Raw genomic sequence first — 17,281 nt, forward strand, 5'->3', positions numbered from 1 at the left:
AAATTTTTAAAATATGTCAACATTACAGTATTTATACTTTTCATAGTTGAGACAAAAATTCCGACAGTACAAGTGTCTACTTAAATGATAACAATAAAACAACAATTTTCCTGGAGTAGGTAATTAACATTCTTCACTCGGAGGATGTTCTGCTGGAGGCACTGGCAGTGTACGTAGCTGAGTTTTATACCTTTGAGGTGAGTTGTTTTTTTGTGTATGTATGCGTGTACCAAAATGTTAAAAATGTGTCAACAGTACAGTATGTATTTATACTTTGCTTATTTGAGACAGACATTTTCAACAGTACAAGTGTTAGTTAAAGCTAAATTTATTTTAAAACCTTGTGCTGCACATTAACATTTTTATTGCAGTATGCACGTAATTAATATTCTTCAGTTGGAGAATCTTCTGCTGGAGGTATTGACAGTGTAACTGAGGTTTTTATCTTTGAGAAAAACATGTTTTTCCTTCTTCAAAATTCCCTTGTACAAGGACATCGTCCCGTCAACACAATTACTAAAATTGACAGCTCATACCATATTGTCGATGTCTTGTGAAAATTCTGCCTCCACACAATGACGAGCAGCATCGTTGTTGCCGGAGGATACTTCACCATACAGAGGCTCGCTTCTGAGACTGTAACGCTTTTGAAGTTTTTCAAACCAACCTTTGCTTGCCGAAAAGCCTCATCCTGGAGGGGATGAATCCCTCCTTGCAGCTTGAGGTTCATCAGCACTTTCTTCAGCCTCGTCATCATCGTCACCAGGCCGTTTTTCTGCAATCCGCGATACCGGGGCGTTTTTCTGCAAGCCACTATCGAGAAAGCTAACGCAGCGTAAAAAAAAAAAAAAAAAAAAAAAAAAAAAAGCACAACTTCTGATAATATCCAAAAGTTTAACTTTTTCGCTGATCATCATCATCTTCCTCTAGGGCACTTCGGAGGAAGCTTTCACATCAGCATAACACTGGCGGCATTGTGAACATGAGGGGTTATTGGACAGACAGTTAACAGCATAGAAAATGGCAGAGAGGAAGGACAATTGAAACGGTGGAATGGAAGTTGCTGGGTAAGGAGTCAATGACCCGCAGCCATTCAGCTCACGAGATTAATCCACACATCCTCTTATTCGTTGATGTCGTGCTGTGGACCAATCACGCGCCTTGTATCAACTTGTCTTCTCGCAATATGCTAATATGGCTGTATTATTCCAAGGTTTTTTGGAGGAGTTGAAAAAAACGCAACACACCGAAGCTGCAAAAAGTGAAATGCAAGTAGCGAGGCAACGAACTAAAATCGTACTATAGGGAATTACCTTAAATTCGGTTCATCTGGGAAACAAATTCTCAGACCTCTCTGAGATTGATTGCGGTGATCAATATGCTTTACACTTAGACAGAAGAAACAACATGCAAAAAACTGTTTGAATGTTTGCCACAGGAAGGAATACAAAAAAGGTTTGACGATCGATTCATCTAAAAAACTGTATTTAAGATGTACTATGCTTCATGTAGGTAATACAGTGTAAAAAATATTATAGTATGCATCTGTGTTCTTTCTTTTAATAAATGGCCTCTTAATGTTGCTATTTTTGTTCTAAGAGACGTTCTGTGTCCTTCTGGCAACCTAGAGCTCATACTGGTCAAATCAGCTGTCCACAAACATTCCTGATTAAGGTATTTAGTGTTATCAGTCAGCTACCAGAATTTGTGGGGCCAATAACCTATCAGCAAGTAAAACAAAAAAAAACAACTTGGCCCAAAAAAAATGTGGTTCTGCGTTTTCCTACATTTCAGAAATAGGGTTGGTAGGTAGGTTTAAAAAAAAGATTTTTGCACATGGTACCGCCCTTTTCTTGTCAGTTCTCGTAAATTCAAACTCTCACGTGCATAACGAGATCAAATTTCATGATGGCATCTCGCATTGCAAAACCCCGGAATATTAGCAGAGATGATAAATAAACTTGATTTTGTCACGAACAAGGTGGAGGGTAGGTAGCCAAGAGGTAAGCGTGGATTTTAGGAAATTTTATTGCTTGGCAGAGGTCATACACTGGAAGGCAGTCCAACAGGGCAATGGTAGAAAAATCACAAGGCAAAAGGCTTGGTCCCAAAAAACATGAAACCATGTTAAAAATCGTGCCCACGCTGCTGCCCGCCGCGGCTGGTGTCAAACACCCGACTTAATTCTTTGCTCCCGCAGCAGCGCGGGGCGCAATATGTAGCAGCTCTTCTATGGCGTCAGGTCACTATCAAAATAATGAGAGGTCAAACTAGGTATAAACAAGCGTAATGGGCAAATTTTAAAAAATGAGAATTTATGTGCGCCGTCCCGTTTTGTTTTTTATGTGCCCATTACGCACGTTTCTACATAGTTTGAGCTCTCGTTGTTTTGATAGCAACTTGATGCCATACTCTTTCTCCATCTCTGGGAACGGCGAATGCCCACATCTCATAACTCTTCCATGTGCTTTTTGATGGATTATTTTCTCCATCGTCTTCCGCCACAATCTCACACTTGATTAAGGCACTTTGAACTGTCGCACTGCTTTGCGGTTGCCCCCTTCTTCGGCATGAGTGATGACACTTTTCTTTTAAAAGTGGCTGCATAACTAGCCCTTGTAGTTGACATTTTTTGTCTTAGTTTAAGTTAAAACAAACTCACGGGCAACCATTTCTGATGTTTGGTGCAGTAGCAACAAATATGCTATGCTAACGATGGTAAAATGGCAAACTCCCGTGAGCAAGTCAGGAATCTCAGGATGGCGGCAAACATTGCTGTAATACATGTAAATGTGAAACATAAGACATTGAATATAGTATTGATATGTAAATGTATACCTTTTTAACCACCCTATGTACCTGTATACATCAATACAATGTGATTTTATTTTTTGTTTTTTATTTTTAATCTATACCTAAATATAATGCGCTCTATATGTATGTAAAAATCATGCTTTTCATGTCAATAGATCCTTTAAGCAATTGGATGCATGGACACACTGAACAGCAAGCCTGCATTGGCCTTTGCTGCTGCACATACAGTATATTCCTTTAATATACCATTAAACTACAATAATAGTGGTAATAAGGGAGGATCAAGCTGCTAAAGAGAGAGGATGTGGATGAGAACAAAAGAGAGGATAATTTAAAAGAGGCTCGCTCATTCCCATTCACTTGTATGTACACTAATGATGATGTATGTACATGCCACAAGCGTCGCTATTTTATCCACAGGTATTTTACACTTTAAATATGGTCAAGTATTCTTGTAAAACCCAATACATGTGTACTTTACATACTATATTTTGATGGCTTGGGGGGTGTGTAACAGCTGTTTTTTGTTTTTCTTAAAACAAATGTATTTTTAGCGTGAGTGAAAACTGGTGTGTATGTTGATTGGCTTTAGTCATCGACAAAGTGACACCGTGGACTGGTGATTAACATTTGAAATTGTCTCAAAACTAGTGGCTACTGAAAATAGTTGCAGAACCTCGCATATTGTGCGAGAGGTCAGTTGGGTTTGGCCGCAACACTCAGTGTTTGTAATCCTTTTGGTAGACTCAGTGTTTGGTCATTGTATCGGGCGCCACTGTCATTGATGAAGATTTTAATCAACAGTGTTTGTTAAGCTCATTTTAATGTCTTTAATACTCTGTTCACAGTAAAAAATAAATATTAAAATAAAAAATATATATTTTCTTAGATTGGGGACCAATATATAACTTGTCTAATAACTTGTCCTACTAATCAAGATGCATGGTTTTAAGATAGTTACAAATATTTTTTTTTCTCACTAATGAGGCAAAGTTTCAACATCCCTCCACATAGTCACACACAGATGTACCTATCAAAATATCAGCATCTGTGCCTGCAGCTTGTATGCGAAAAGAGGCTGACCTTATTCAAGATGTGCATTGCTCAGTGGGAGGACCAAAGAGTGTCATTATAGATTGGTCTGCTCCTTCATTGCCAAAAAAAGATGCTTTCATCTCTCAAAAGCAAATCCTTGTTCATCTCCTGTATCATTACTGTATGTTGCTTACCACTTGCTGTTGCGGTGACTGAGCCCGACCAAAAAGAAAAAGGGGTCGGGGCGGCACCCAGCTGATGTGCTACCATTATTACGGGAAAATAACACCAGAGCAATAGCAAAGAAAGCTCTAAGAAATAGTCGGCATTTAAGTTGCCTGAGGGTGGATCCAAAAGGAAGACGAGCAAATGGGGGGGGTTGACCATGCCCATGCCCTCAGCTGGCTCACGTCTACAATTTGAACTATTACAAGTTCAAGATCATAAACTAAATCATTCCCAACATTGGTTCTCTCACGCAAATAATAATTATTTCACTTTGGCCGTGGCAGATCACTTGTTTGCTGTTCAAATCACATTTGACACCGCTTTACGTGATAATTAAGACACAATTCTAAAAATCTGTTCTTCAGAAAAAGTTGGCAAAGCTTATAGAGTTGACACAGTGGCAACGAGATAAAGGTATATATTTAGAATATTTCTGCTGTTTTTATGAAAAATTAAAAACGTTTTATCTTCCATTGCCACAGGACACGCAACTTGCAGTTCCTCGTAACACCAGTGTGTGGCACCTTGCATCCATATTCCAGGAATCCAGATTTGACGAGAATCTGCTAATTATTTAAGGTCCATTTGACGTCTCCCCAGCCTTTTGCTCAGTCGGTGTTGGTGGGACCTTTGCAGAGTCCAGAATTCGAGGGTAGCTGTTAGTCCGCTGAACATTGAAAAGCCTTTATCCGATAGGTCATGTCATATGTATTGTACCTTGAAAATTTGATATTAATCCGATATCATTTAATGGTGCTTTTATTGGCAATTACGAATTTTCATGGGGACCGCCATTTTCTCGGGCCACATGACCTACTTGCGCGGATGTGACCTATTCTGTGCGTGAACAAAGAAATGATGGCCGATTTGTAGTGTAATCACATACAGTACCACCACCATCGGACACATGAAAATGCCCTACTGTATCATGAAATTTTCCCATAATTCGGATAGAAATAGTCCGAGGAAGGCTCGGTGGCATATTCTGCCCAGGAAGAAAAGGAAACATTAAAGGACCCAGTGGCCAGCGAAGTGTGGTCGCCCTGAGCCGTACAGCATATATACAGGTGTATTTGCGCATTTATATAACACTTTGAGGACAATAAGTCTTTTAAATAACATTATGATGTTGCTAACCAATGATGACAAAATTAATTAATTAATGCAACTTCTTATCCTTTCATATGTCATGCAGATGTTGAGACTTCCATCCGTTAATCATGAACATAATTCAATTTGATTTGGCATCAAGATGGTACGATGGTGAACAGTTCTTGCCAACAAAGGCATGTTTTTTTATTCTTTGATTATCTTGTCTTTATGCGAAGTTGTCAAAATGTTGATTGGCAACGTCGAGTACGAATGCTTTGACGTACTCCCCATCTATGAATTTAAAAACACAGCAGAACCCTCCCTCTCCACAAAGGCTATCCATTCTTGTTGAAAACTTGGGTACTCCTCATATTTTTTCTTTGAGCGACCTTTGTCAAAAGTTTCCATAATTACTGTTCCACACAATCGCCGTTCAGCCGTTCTGCGCCTGCGGTTAGCTAGCTCGTCAGACTCCGCATCTTTCCCATCTGAAAATTTGTCCAAATATTAACCAGTATTTACAGCCACAGGTTCAAATCTGTATGGATGTATTCCTCTGTCTTCCCGATCAACCAATGCCGCTATTTCTTCAGCAAATGAGGATAAATCCGAGGAATCAGCGCCGTCCGTGATTGTGTTTGCACACAGGAGGCGCACGGGAGATGTCACTTCCCATTTTTTAAGTCATGTGACTCGCCAAAATGCTGGCGCCCATGAAAATTCGTAATTGCCGATTAAAAAGACCAATAAATGATATCAGATTGACCTAAAAATTTCAAGGTACATTACATATGACATGACCTATCAGATTAAGGCTTTTCATTGTTCAGCGGACTATTGCTTTAATTGACGCCTCCGTGGATATTGCGCAATCCGCGTCACTGACCAATCAGAGGCCAGAGATCTGCATAAACCAAAGCCCGTTTTTGCTCCCGCCATTTTCTCAGACAACATTGCATGGTCCAGTATAATTTTAGTTAGCGTTTTATCGTGTATTTGGGTTATTTAACAAAAAATATGGTTAAGAGGTGTAGTCACGGACTTTGTAATAGTGACGACAGGTATCCTGAAAGGCTAGTTGGTGGAGTTCGATTCGTACCCTCTCCAAAACCGAAGACCCAGTACGAAAAATGCCTTCGATGGATCAACCTTTGTGGAAGACCGCATCATCAACTAAATCCATCTAATATCAACCGGAACAGATATGTTTCCACGAAGGTATGCCTTATATTTGATTTTCAATACATGTCTCGTATAAATGAATTCGAAGTTCTTCGCTAGCATAACACTGCTGCATGTGAACGATTGACAGACTTATTCTTTGTTGAGCGATATTTAGCGATGATCGGACTGCACAAACATATTGATTTCGTGCTGGCTCGCGACCGAAGCTTAACCAGACTGTGTTTGCACGAAGATATGCCCTACATTTGATTTTTAATACACGTCTCGTATAAATGAATGAGACGTTCTCCGCTAGCATAACACCGCTGCGTGTGAATGATTGACACACTTATTCTTTGTTGAGCGATATTTAGTGATGATCCGACTGCACAAACGTGTCGCTTTGTTGCCGGCTCGCAGCTGAAGCTTAACCAGACTGTGTTTGCACGAAGATATGCCCTAAATTTGATTTTTAATACACGTCTCGTATAAATGAATGAGACGTTCTTCGTTAGCATAACATTGCTACGTGTGAATGATTGAATGAAATCAGAAGCATGGCGTCTCTCTCAGTTAAGAATGTATTGTATTTAGAATCTATAATATATCGTTGATTTGAATGAAATCAGAAGCATGGAGTCTGTCTCAGTTCAGAATGTATTGTATTGTATTTGCCATTTTTACTGTTTGTCTTACGTCAGCACACGTGGCGAGATGTCACTTCAGGAGGCGTGGTTAAGTGCCCTGTACGGAGGGGTCAATTAGCTTTCGAAGTCATCTCTCACCTCAGACTGTGGTAGCAGTATCGAAGAATGCAATTTATAGAATTGTGGGAAGTCTGTGTTACCTCCGTGGCAGTGCCATGCTCACTAGTCACTTTAATATACTGTATATATGGAAATTTGTGCATAGGCTCAAGATAAACATCACAAACTTTCACCAACACGGAAGGATTAAGCGACTGTAAAATTTACAGTTAGCAGAGTATAGATATTACAGCATAAAATCCAATCTCCAAAAACAGTAGGTGAGCACGATGTTTAAATATTCCATCAGTGATGTGTATCACCAAGTAAATGATAAATTATAAATAAACATAAACACACTATCACACACAAATATCTGCTCATAAAATCACAAAAGCACACCAGTGAAATTATTGTCCTACCCCCGCTTCATCACCCCACCCTCTTGTTTAGCCATTTTATGCATTATTTTTCTCTGAAATGGCTACTGCTCTCCTTCTCCTTTATTTATAATGGAAGGAATACAATCGCGTGGTTATCAGATAATGAGTCCTGCCTTGGTTTCCAGCCCTAGAACCTTGGTGCTGTGCGTGTGTGCTTGCATGCCTGTGTCTGTGTTGAACAGTACTGCATTGGTCGTGGCACACAAGAAAATAATACAATTTTGAAAACATCTGAAGTGATCAGGTCACTATAATGTGATGAATTCTGCATTATATCTCTGTAAGTGAGGTAACAGAAGTGCCATTGTTTGGAGATTTTGGGTCACAAACAAGAGACCAAGCTAATTTTAACTCTAAAGGCTACTATGAGAAGCTCTAGAAAATGGCCCAAGTTTAATTAAAATCCCTGAAGTGTTACATACGGATAGTTATAAAAGCTGCATCGCTGCCAGCTCTTTAGCGTGATGTAAAATTACGATTGGGATTGGGTTGCTCAACATCCTCACTGGTGCCTCATGATGAAATGCCTTTGTTCTGACTATGTGAAATGTGTTGCTAAAGATGCACTTGGGAAAAAAAAAAAAAACTGTTTTGGAAGAAACAACCAGCTTCAAATCAAGAAGACCAGTACTCTCGTTCAGTGATTTGGAATCTTTACTGAGCTAAGGCACATATTTTACATTGGAAAAATCTCAAGGCAGACCAACAAACAAAAATGTCTTAAAAAGTGGCTCCACAAGTGAAACAAGCGGTTAAGAAAATGGATGGATGGATGGATGGATGGATGGATAAATGAAATGTGATAATTTCCCACAACACACCAGAAGAGCGCTCACGTGACAGTAATGTGCCACGGCACACTGATTGGGAATCACTGCTCCAGCCCATGTTTATTTCATAAATTCACAGTAAAAAAAAAAAAAAAAAAAAACTGCACTGCCATTTTAGCCACTTCAAGGTATATTTTTCAGTTAGGATAGCTCAATAAAAGCAAAAATGTTTAAGTTCTTACCTTAAAATAAATGGAAGACAATGACAAAGCTTTTAACATACGGTAACCAAGCTCTACTACATTCCATCCCGCGTACAGCTCTCAAATTGCGTCAGCACAAACATACATAAATATATATATATATTTTTTTTTATATTTTTTCCCACATTTTTATTTACAGTGAAAGGAAAAAAAATAAAGGAAGAAGAAAAAAGACAAAAAGGAAGAGAAAAATTAATTTACATTCATTAACTGTGGGATAATAATACCTTTAAAAATGACAGAATAGGATGGTTTCTCTCATCTCCAAGTATCTAATCCAATAGGTCATCCTCAACCAAGTTCCTACCTGTAAGTGAGCAAAAAAAAACCTTAAAGGAAAAACAAGAATAATCATAGAAGTGAAAAAATGAAGAAAAATTATACCACCTCTAAAAGTCAAGTGTCATCCCTATAAACATTCTAAAATAGATATTTTAATGAAAAATATATATGACATTATTCACTTCAATGTTCTCCTCTCACACACGGCCAAACCACCTCCCACGCCGTCATCCCCCCCTAACTATTTTATTATTTTTTTAATAGCTCAGTACACACTTACCTATCATTTGGAACCCACAAAGCTCTCGTCCTTTGCACCTGTGCATTTTTCACGACGAACCAGGTGTTTTAGAAACATATAAAGAGTGAATCCATCCTCCCGTGTGTTCAAGCAATATCCAGCAATACAAGGAGATCGCATTTTGGCTAATACACAGGAAAAAAACGCTACAATTTCGATCGGTAAAACACTCATAAACACACAAAACCGCCAGTGTGGGCTTTTGGGGGAAAAAAAAACCCCTGTCACTTCTTGCTTCTTCTCCAAAACGAATGCCTCGAGAGGATTTTTTTTTTATATATACGACACCATCTTGACGTGTGGTGGAAAAAACGGATGGGTCCATTCCGGCTGCCTTTTTTTTCAATTAAAAACACTAAAAATCATGCCATACGTGTCGGTAGGACTTTAATAACACCTTGTCTATCATATAAGCCAAGCCACTGTATAATTCTAACAACAAAGTTGCTGATTACATTCTCACAGGAAGTGACCATCCCACTCCACCCATCTCTTAATTTACCAAAAAAACGGCACCATCACACTCTTCAAATAATCCCTTATCTGCAGTTAAGACACAAAGAAGTAAACAGGCTCACTCGGAAGCGACTCTTGTAATCATGAGCGTCGCGCATAAAGAAACACGTGCACACCCAGACTTTCATCAAGGGAAATAACTCTTTATGTTGTACCTCAATTGCTACACAAAGGAGCACAGAACAACTCATGTGTACGACACACACTTGACTCTGAAGTTAATTCACTCAAGAGAGGAATGCGATGACAGTTTAATCTCATTCTCAGCGCTGATGTGCCGCTTCATGTCCTCCCAACAATTTTAGTGTCCCCATTACCAACACACAGAGTATAACTGCATTCAATTTACCAAGCATTGCTGTTGTTAATTTAAGGATCGTCTTTTAAAGAGGTTTTACAATGTTGCAGACCATAACTGACATGCATGTAAGCAGAGAATGCATTTTGTTCATCCTGCACATATGAGAAAAACACTAATAAACACAAGTACTAAAAACATATCCAGTACTAATATATGGTATGTACAAATACAGTACAGTACCGTACAGTGTTCCCTCACTACAACGCTGTTTACGTGGCATTGCTATTACACAGATTTTTTTGTGTGTATGTGTGTGTGTCTTTTTTTTTTACATTGTAACCGGCTTTTTTTATAGCAAATAAATGTTTTGCTGGGGCAACTGGCGGGCCTTATGGCGTTTTGGCGCACCCGCACAACGCCGCAGCGCAACAGTGGTCCCTCTGCTTAAGGCAAGCGATCATCGCAGCAAATTAGTATATCCAAGCTCAGTGCAGTCCGCTGAAGTTCATTGACCACGGTTGTCAAGTGTTATTGTATCCTCCTCTTCTTTCTCAACACTTGTCCACTTCTTCTGCTTCACCACAAAAGAGCCACACTGCTATCATCGAACAATTATGTAAATTAGGCATGGTGAACGCATTCTCTACTGTACTGGACAATTGGCATGGAGGAAATAGATTGACCTTTAGCGAACTGCAGTGAGCTAGGGTGTGCTCGTCCGGCAACAGGGTTCGGAGGCTGCCGTGGGAACAGCGTGGTGCAGTGATCGGCCGTCTTAAGTACCGGGGGTGGCCAGCGGGCCCCGCGGCATTTTGGCGCAACCGCACAAAGCGCTCCTGCTTCAGTTCTCAAACATAATCGAAGGTGGCATGTCTGTTTATAAGAATATTCATGCCCTGAAGAAAGAGTGCCAACGATGATCCATAGCTATATTTTTCACTCACAAAAAGACACCTGCACCAAGGACGCTACAGCAGAGCCCTGCCAACTGGCCAGAGGAACTGTAAAATACACCTGAGTCGCTATTGATAATTTCTTGTGGCCGACCTCATAGATTGGTCATTGGAATTAAATTTCTTATTTGTAAAAGCTATCATCAAATTTTTACTTTTATCGAAAAATGTTTATACCTGGTCCTTGATAAAGTGGACGAATCAAATTCTGAATTAGATTTAACAACACACAAGGAATTTGTCTCCAGCAGTCGGTGGTACCCTCGTACGACATTCATGTTGGGTACTGAGAAGAACAAACAAATGAACAAGAATGAAGAAGAATAGACATTTAATTAATAGGAAACTATTCGTTGAAAGAGAAATGGACTCTTCTAGCATTTAGAACAGTTAACAGAGCGTCAACGCCCCACAAAATGTTAAGATTATACAGAGTGCCCTTTCCCATTCGTGGTTCACTGTTATAGACCAGTGCATTGACAATTGTATGAAGGGTGCACTTTAAAGTGATGAATCATATGATAGTCTACAGTATATATTGCTAATACTAATACTGAATGGACCAGCAGGGTGTGAGGGTGTGTCCCAACATCAGCGCAAGGCAGAAAATACCAGGTTCGCTGATCAAGGATTTAATGACTTAATTGAAAGAAGGAAAAAACTGTTTGAATGGCTCCAAGTTTTGATTTGCATTGATCAGCAACGCCTACCCAACGGAAGGAGCTGGAAGAGCTGGTGGCAAGGATGTGGAGGGTCCGAAAGGATCCTGTCCGCCATGGTCCAGGTTCGAGTGGCGTGCAAATCTTAAAGGGGGGGAAGCGCAGTGCCGACAATCTGTTCTGTTCGTTGCATTCAGAGGTTATCCTTTTTTTGTGGCAGCCCCATACCAGACTGTGATAGAGGTACACAGTACTAATTCGTTGACCGCTGTGTAGAACTGTCTCAGCAGGTCTTGTGACAGGCCGTGCTTCCTCAGAAGCTGCAAGAAGTACATCCTTTGATGGGGTTTTTTGGATGGAGTTAATGTTCGTTTCCTACTTCAGGTCCCATGAGACTGTAATTCCCAAGAACTTGAAGGACTTGAAGGTTGACACAAGACAGTTGGACAACGTGAGGGGCAGCTGTGGTGAAGGATGCCTCCTAAAATCCGCAATCATTTCTACAGTCTTTAGAGTATTCAACCCCAGGTTGTGTTGGCCAGACCAAAGTTCCAATTCTGCACTTCTTGTTGATACGCAGACTTGTCGTGGTCTTGGGTGAGGCCGATGACTGTGGTGTCATCTGTGGACTTCAAGAGTTTGATAGCTGGGTGCCTTGAGGTGTAGTCGTCTGTGTAAAGCAAAAAGAGCAGAGGGTAGAGGACACAACCTTGGGGTGCCCCGGTGCTGATAGTGATAATGAGATGGTGTCCCACAGCCTCACCTGCTGTCTCCTGCCTGTCAGGAAGTTGTAGCTCCACTTGGAGATGACAGGGGAGACACTGAGCTGGAGAAGCTTGGAGGAGAGGAGTTGGATGATGGTGTCAAACGCACAGCTGAAGTCCACAAACAGGATCCCCACACAGGTTCCCTCACTGTTGAGATGTTCGGGGATGAGGTGCAGACCCATATTGACGGCATCAGTCACAGACTTGTTAGTTTGATAGACAAACTGGAGTGGGTCCAGCCGGGGACCTGTGATGTGCTTGAGGTGGTCTAGCACAAGGCGTTTTGTTAAAGAGTTAACATTTGCTTATTCTAACAGCCCATATCTACACCGTAGCAATTGGTTAAAACAGTACAATTTACCGCTAAACATACTGTATCAAGATATAGAATTTATAAAGAATACTAAAAATTGAGCTTAAGGTCTTGTGTATTCCCAATTCCTGAATGTTCACTGTAAGAAGTACAGCCTTGATTTGATTTGAGCTCATGACTCTTTTATGCTGCAGTACTCTATCGCCTGCTGCTTAACAACCATTGTCAGTTATAATTTGAGTTCCACCAAAACAATCCACCTCTCATGTCTATGTCACTGCTTTGCTTTGCTTTTTATGTACACCATTCAGTTGGCAACAATGTTTGTCTCACATAAAATTTTTAACACATTGTCTAACCAGAAGATGTTCTAACAGTAGTTTAGAATGATTCCACAATATAAGTCATTCACCGAAATGCACTCAGTAAGAAAAAAAAAAAAGAGAAAAAAAAAACAGGCATTATGAGTAACCAAAACCTCCCAGGGCAAAATGCTTGGAAATGATGGTAAAAAATACAGCATATTCAATATATTGTGCTGTACCGTATATTGTGATGTGTTGTGATATGATAAATTGTTAGTTGCTTAAAAGGTTGAATCTGAGAGACGGAAGCCTTGGAAATCTTTTTTTGTTCAAACAAAAGGCAGCTTCTTCCACAAATTATCTTTTTGTGTGGTCAAGAACTATGTATAACTACACCAAGTTTATCTAAGAAGAGCCTCCCGGACAGCTGCTCCAACAACTGCTTTGCAGAACCAAATAATTTCTGCACAAACCATCATCAGTAACCATTGTGGGGAAACGCTTATCCTCATCAGGTCTACACTCCATGGTAAGCAACATGATTAGGTACACATGCTCACGTTCAATGCCATGTGGCATTTTGGAGTGTTGTTCTCTTCACGGATCGATCGTGGTTTTCAATGTATATGGAAGAAGGCATACAACATAAGTGTTGTTATCAGGGTTTGCTAATGTCAACCTTGTGGATCAAGTTCGCACTTGTGGTGGTATGGGTAGGCACACGTTATAAACAGGGAAACTACTTTAGGAGAGGCCAGCACCGATAGTCACCATGCATTGCTATGACCCAGATGCATGGATATACAGAGTGGAGAGGAGTCTTGTCCTATGTCATGACTCCTTTTTGTAACTGAAGCCAAGTCAAACCTCAGTCAGATCACTCACAAGCTCCAAAATTTACCAATGGGACAACAATTGTGATTGTTTTTGACAGTTCTAGTTTTGCCTGCACAACATTAGCACTAATGTGTGTGCTAGTTTACACCTAGGTTTCAGATGCGGTATTTCAAGACGCAAAATTACCCATATTGCTTTGTTTCAATTTCTCCTTCACTCTTTTTTGAAGGGTTGGGGATAATAAATGCATGAAGTACTGCCAATAGTTACTTTTTTGTTTGAGATCCAGATTTTAAAATAGCAAAGTTGCTTTTGATCTTAAAGGAGAAATCCAGTGCTTTGCATGTACAGTGTAGTCAATAGGTCATGTAATATGTACCCTATTTTGACAATATGATGCTAAATCCTCTGTCATTTAATAGTGTTTTGAAGAGATTTTTGTGGACAATTACTAATTTTCAGGGGCGCTGCCATTTTTGCGAGTCACATGATGTACATGGGCGTATGTGATGTGTACTGTGCCGTTCCAGACATAGGACACCATTACGCCCAGTGCTGATGTCAGGTTTAAACAGCCCAGGACATTTAAAGTAAAATTATCAAGGAAGGAAGACAAGAGGAACTTCTGGCTCGCAAGGAGAACGTGAGATGTGTCTCTTTCACAATTAGATTTGAACCTGTGGCTGTAATCTTTATGGTGAATATTCGGATGGTTCTGAGGGCGGAATGACGCGGAGTCTAACTACTCGGAGGCCTATGCGCGACATAAGTGCGTAAACAAAGGCCCCCGGGAGCTCCGGGCCGACAGCCATGGATGGTTCTTCGGACGGGAATGACGGGGAGCCTGAAGAGCGAACACCGTCGGCAGTCTGCGAGCCGAGCTTTCAGGCGGCAGAGGCCTTTAGCTGAGCTTCGGTGGTGGCAGAGGCCTTTAGCCTAGCTTCGGCATCCGGGGCTAACGGGCTCCAAGTAGTCGGACTCTGCGTCATTCCGCACGAAGAACCATCCGAATATTCACCATAAAGATTACAGCCACAGGTTCAAATCTAATTAGTAAACTAACTAAATTCTAAATTCCAAAGTAGCAAAATTTCACATTATGTATTTGAATACCTAACATTTTATATCATCTTTAACTTATCAACAATAGGACTTTTTGTCAGGTTTGGGTTTGAGAAGGTGAGTCAGGCAATGCATAAATCTGCAGGGAAGCGGGGAGGAAAGCCAGGAGTCTCAAAAAATATATATTTTCCAACAAAGGCAAACCAAAAGTCACTGAACTAATAAAGTAACAAAGAAACACTAAAATAAACCTACACTGGAAATAAAACATGACTGGTGACGAGGATTTGGCACAGAGTAACAATGTCCCCTGATAATGACACTAACATGGACACTGACATTGGGAGGACCACTTGACGCAAACAATGGCACAAAAAAAGGTTATGGACCAACAAGAACTGAAAGAAACCTGGGAACTAAATATACACAGCTTGACGGGGTAACGAGTAACACCTGGACAAGAGAGTGGCTGGAGGGAGCTGATTGGTTGACACAATGTAGAGCGTTAACGAGAACAGGTGGACACAATCAACTGAGTACAGAAGACATGGAACCCAGTAAAACATGTAACAAATCCAAACAGAACCCAAACCATAACATGAACCATGACCCTTTTAAATGTTGCTATTTCAGCATGGGAAACATTTAGCCAAATAAAACCAAGGCAGCCTAAAAAACAATGCAAAATTAGAGTTGCAGTTTTTACAATTGCCTTTAATGTTATCAATCACTTGATAGTGTTTTAGTTATAGTTAATTTAATTTTCAGTTAACCTTACATAAAAGAAGATGGTCGTGAAGCATGTTGTCCGTCTATGTGGTCTATATTGTACTCTCACATAGCACTTAATTAATGCAATTATCTGGGGAATGAAGCCTACACATTCACTTTCCACTGACACTGAGCTGCTTCATTTATCGCCACAGTGGCAGGGGAACTGATACCTACACCTACATCAGACTTCAAATGTCTTTCCATGGTGTATTGTTCCAATTCTATTCACTTGGGCTTCTTGGAGCTACATAAGGCAGCAATTCCAATACCAATGGAACCCAATTTTCCTTGTACAGAATAATTATAGAAATACAATACATGTACAATAATAATTAGGGATGCACAATAAACACCAAATCTTGGTCGATTGATCTGCAATCAGTCAACTGTAATAATAATAAATGACCAGCAGAGGGACCTGGTTGATGATGATAAAATGGACAAAATGTTATGGTAAATAACCAGAGCTCTGTAGTAACTACACTGTGCGCCGATATGATTGGCCTGATCACTATCTGACAATAATTTGCATTTTATGCTAATTGACTGATCAAAATTCATTGACAGTACTCCTCGTCGCTGTCATGTACAGTTTTTGATTCCAAAAGCTACCGTAATTTACGGCCTATAAGCCGCGACTTTTTCCACACGCTTCCAACCCTGCGTCTTATGCGGCGATACGGCTAATTTGTGCATTTATTCTAACGTCCGCAAGGGGCCACTCGAGCGGAAAAGAGTGAGACCACTGGAATGTATGTGCCGAGGAAGTGACTTTTACCAGTTGCTAGCATGTTGCTGCTGTGTTACTCAGTGATTACCAGTATGTTTTTTTTTTTTTTTTTTTTTTTTTTTTTACCGGCCCTGTCAGTGCTGCGCTAGCGTGAGCACTGCGCTAGGGTGTTTCTGCTGTGTTACTGCCTCGTCTTTTTTTTTTTTTTTTTTAACCGGCTCTGTTAGTGCTGTGCTACCATGTTGCTACTGTGTAGCTGCCACGACTGTTTTGTTTGTTTTTTTTTTTTTACCAGTATGTTTTTTTTTTTTAACCAGCCCTATTCGTGCTACCGGGTTGTTGCTATGTTAAGCTAAGATGAGGTATTAAAACTTTGAAAACTCTTTCTGTGTACCGGCTTTCTTTGTAAATAGTTGGTGTTTCCATGTGGGTTTCAACGTGGGCACTTGCGGCTTTTACACAGGTGCCGCTTATGGATGTACCAAATGGTATTTCCGTTTCAAATGTACTGAGTGAGGTTTATAATCCGGTGTGCTCTGTAGGCCAGAAATTACGGTAGTTTCTTTTGTTGTCTTTTATGATCACTGGGCTTCATCTTGTCAAATCAAACACGACCAGATACACTCGTTACCACAGCCACGACCACAATAATGGATCATGCTGAGCATATTCTTCTTTTCCTTTCGGCTTGTCCCGTTAGTAGTCGCCACAGCGTGTCATCTTTTTCCATCCAAGCCCATTTCGTGCGTCCTCTTCTCTAACACCCACTGTCCTCATGTCCTCCATCACAATATCCATCAACCTTTTCTGTAGTCTTCCTCTCGCTCGTTTGCCTGGTAGTCCATCCTCAGCACCCTTCTACCAATATACTCACTCTGTCGCCTCTGAACATGTCCAAACCATTGAAGTCTGCTCTCTCTAACCTT

General features: G+C 40.4%; 1 protein-coding gene across 4 annotated transcripts in view; it reads left to right on the plus strand.

The window, feature by feature from the left end:
- Positions 1-17,281, plus strand: part of esama (endothelial cell adhesion molecule a) — an 80,283-nt gene that overhangs the window by 48,278 nt on the left and 14,724 nt on the right. The window contains exon 1 of one of the 4 annotated variants that reach the window (XM_061804328.1): positions 935-1,067. The exons of the other annotated variants lie outside the window; for them this stretch is intronic. The gene's annotated coding sequence lies outside the window, so the exon portion shown is untranslated. Of the gene's footprint in view, positions 1-934; positions 1,068-17,281 lie in introns of those variants that run through there. 4 annotated transcript variants of the gene reach the window in all.

Source organism: Syngnathoides biaculeatus, chromosome 18, assembly GCF_019802595.1.
Source record: "Syngnathoides biaculeatus isolate LvHL_M chromosome 18, ASM1980259v1, whole genome shotgun sequence".
NCBI lineage: Eukaryota > Metazoa > Chordata > Actinopteri > Syngnathiformes > Syngnathidae > Syngnathoides > Syngnathoides biaculeatus.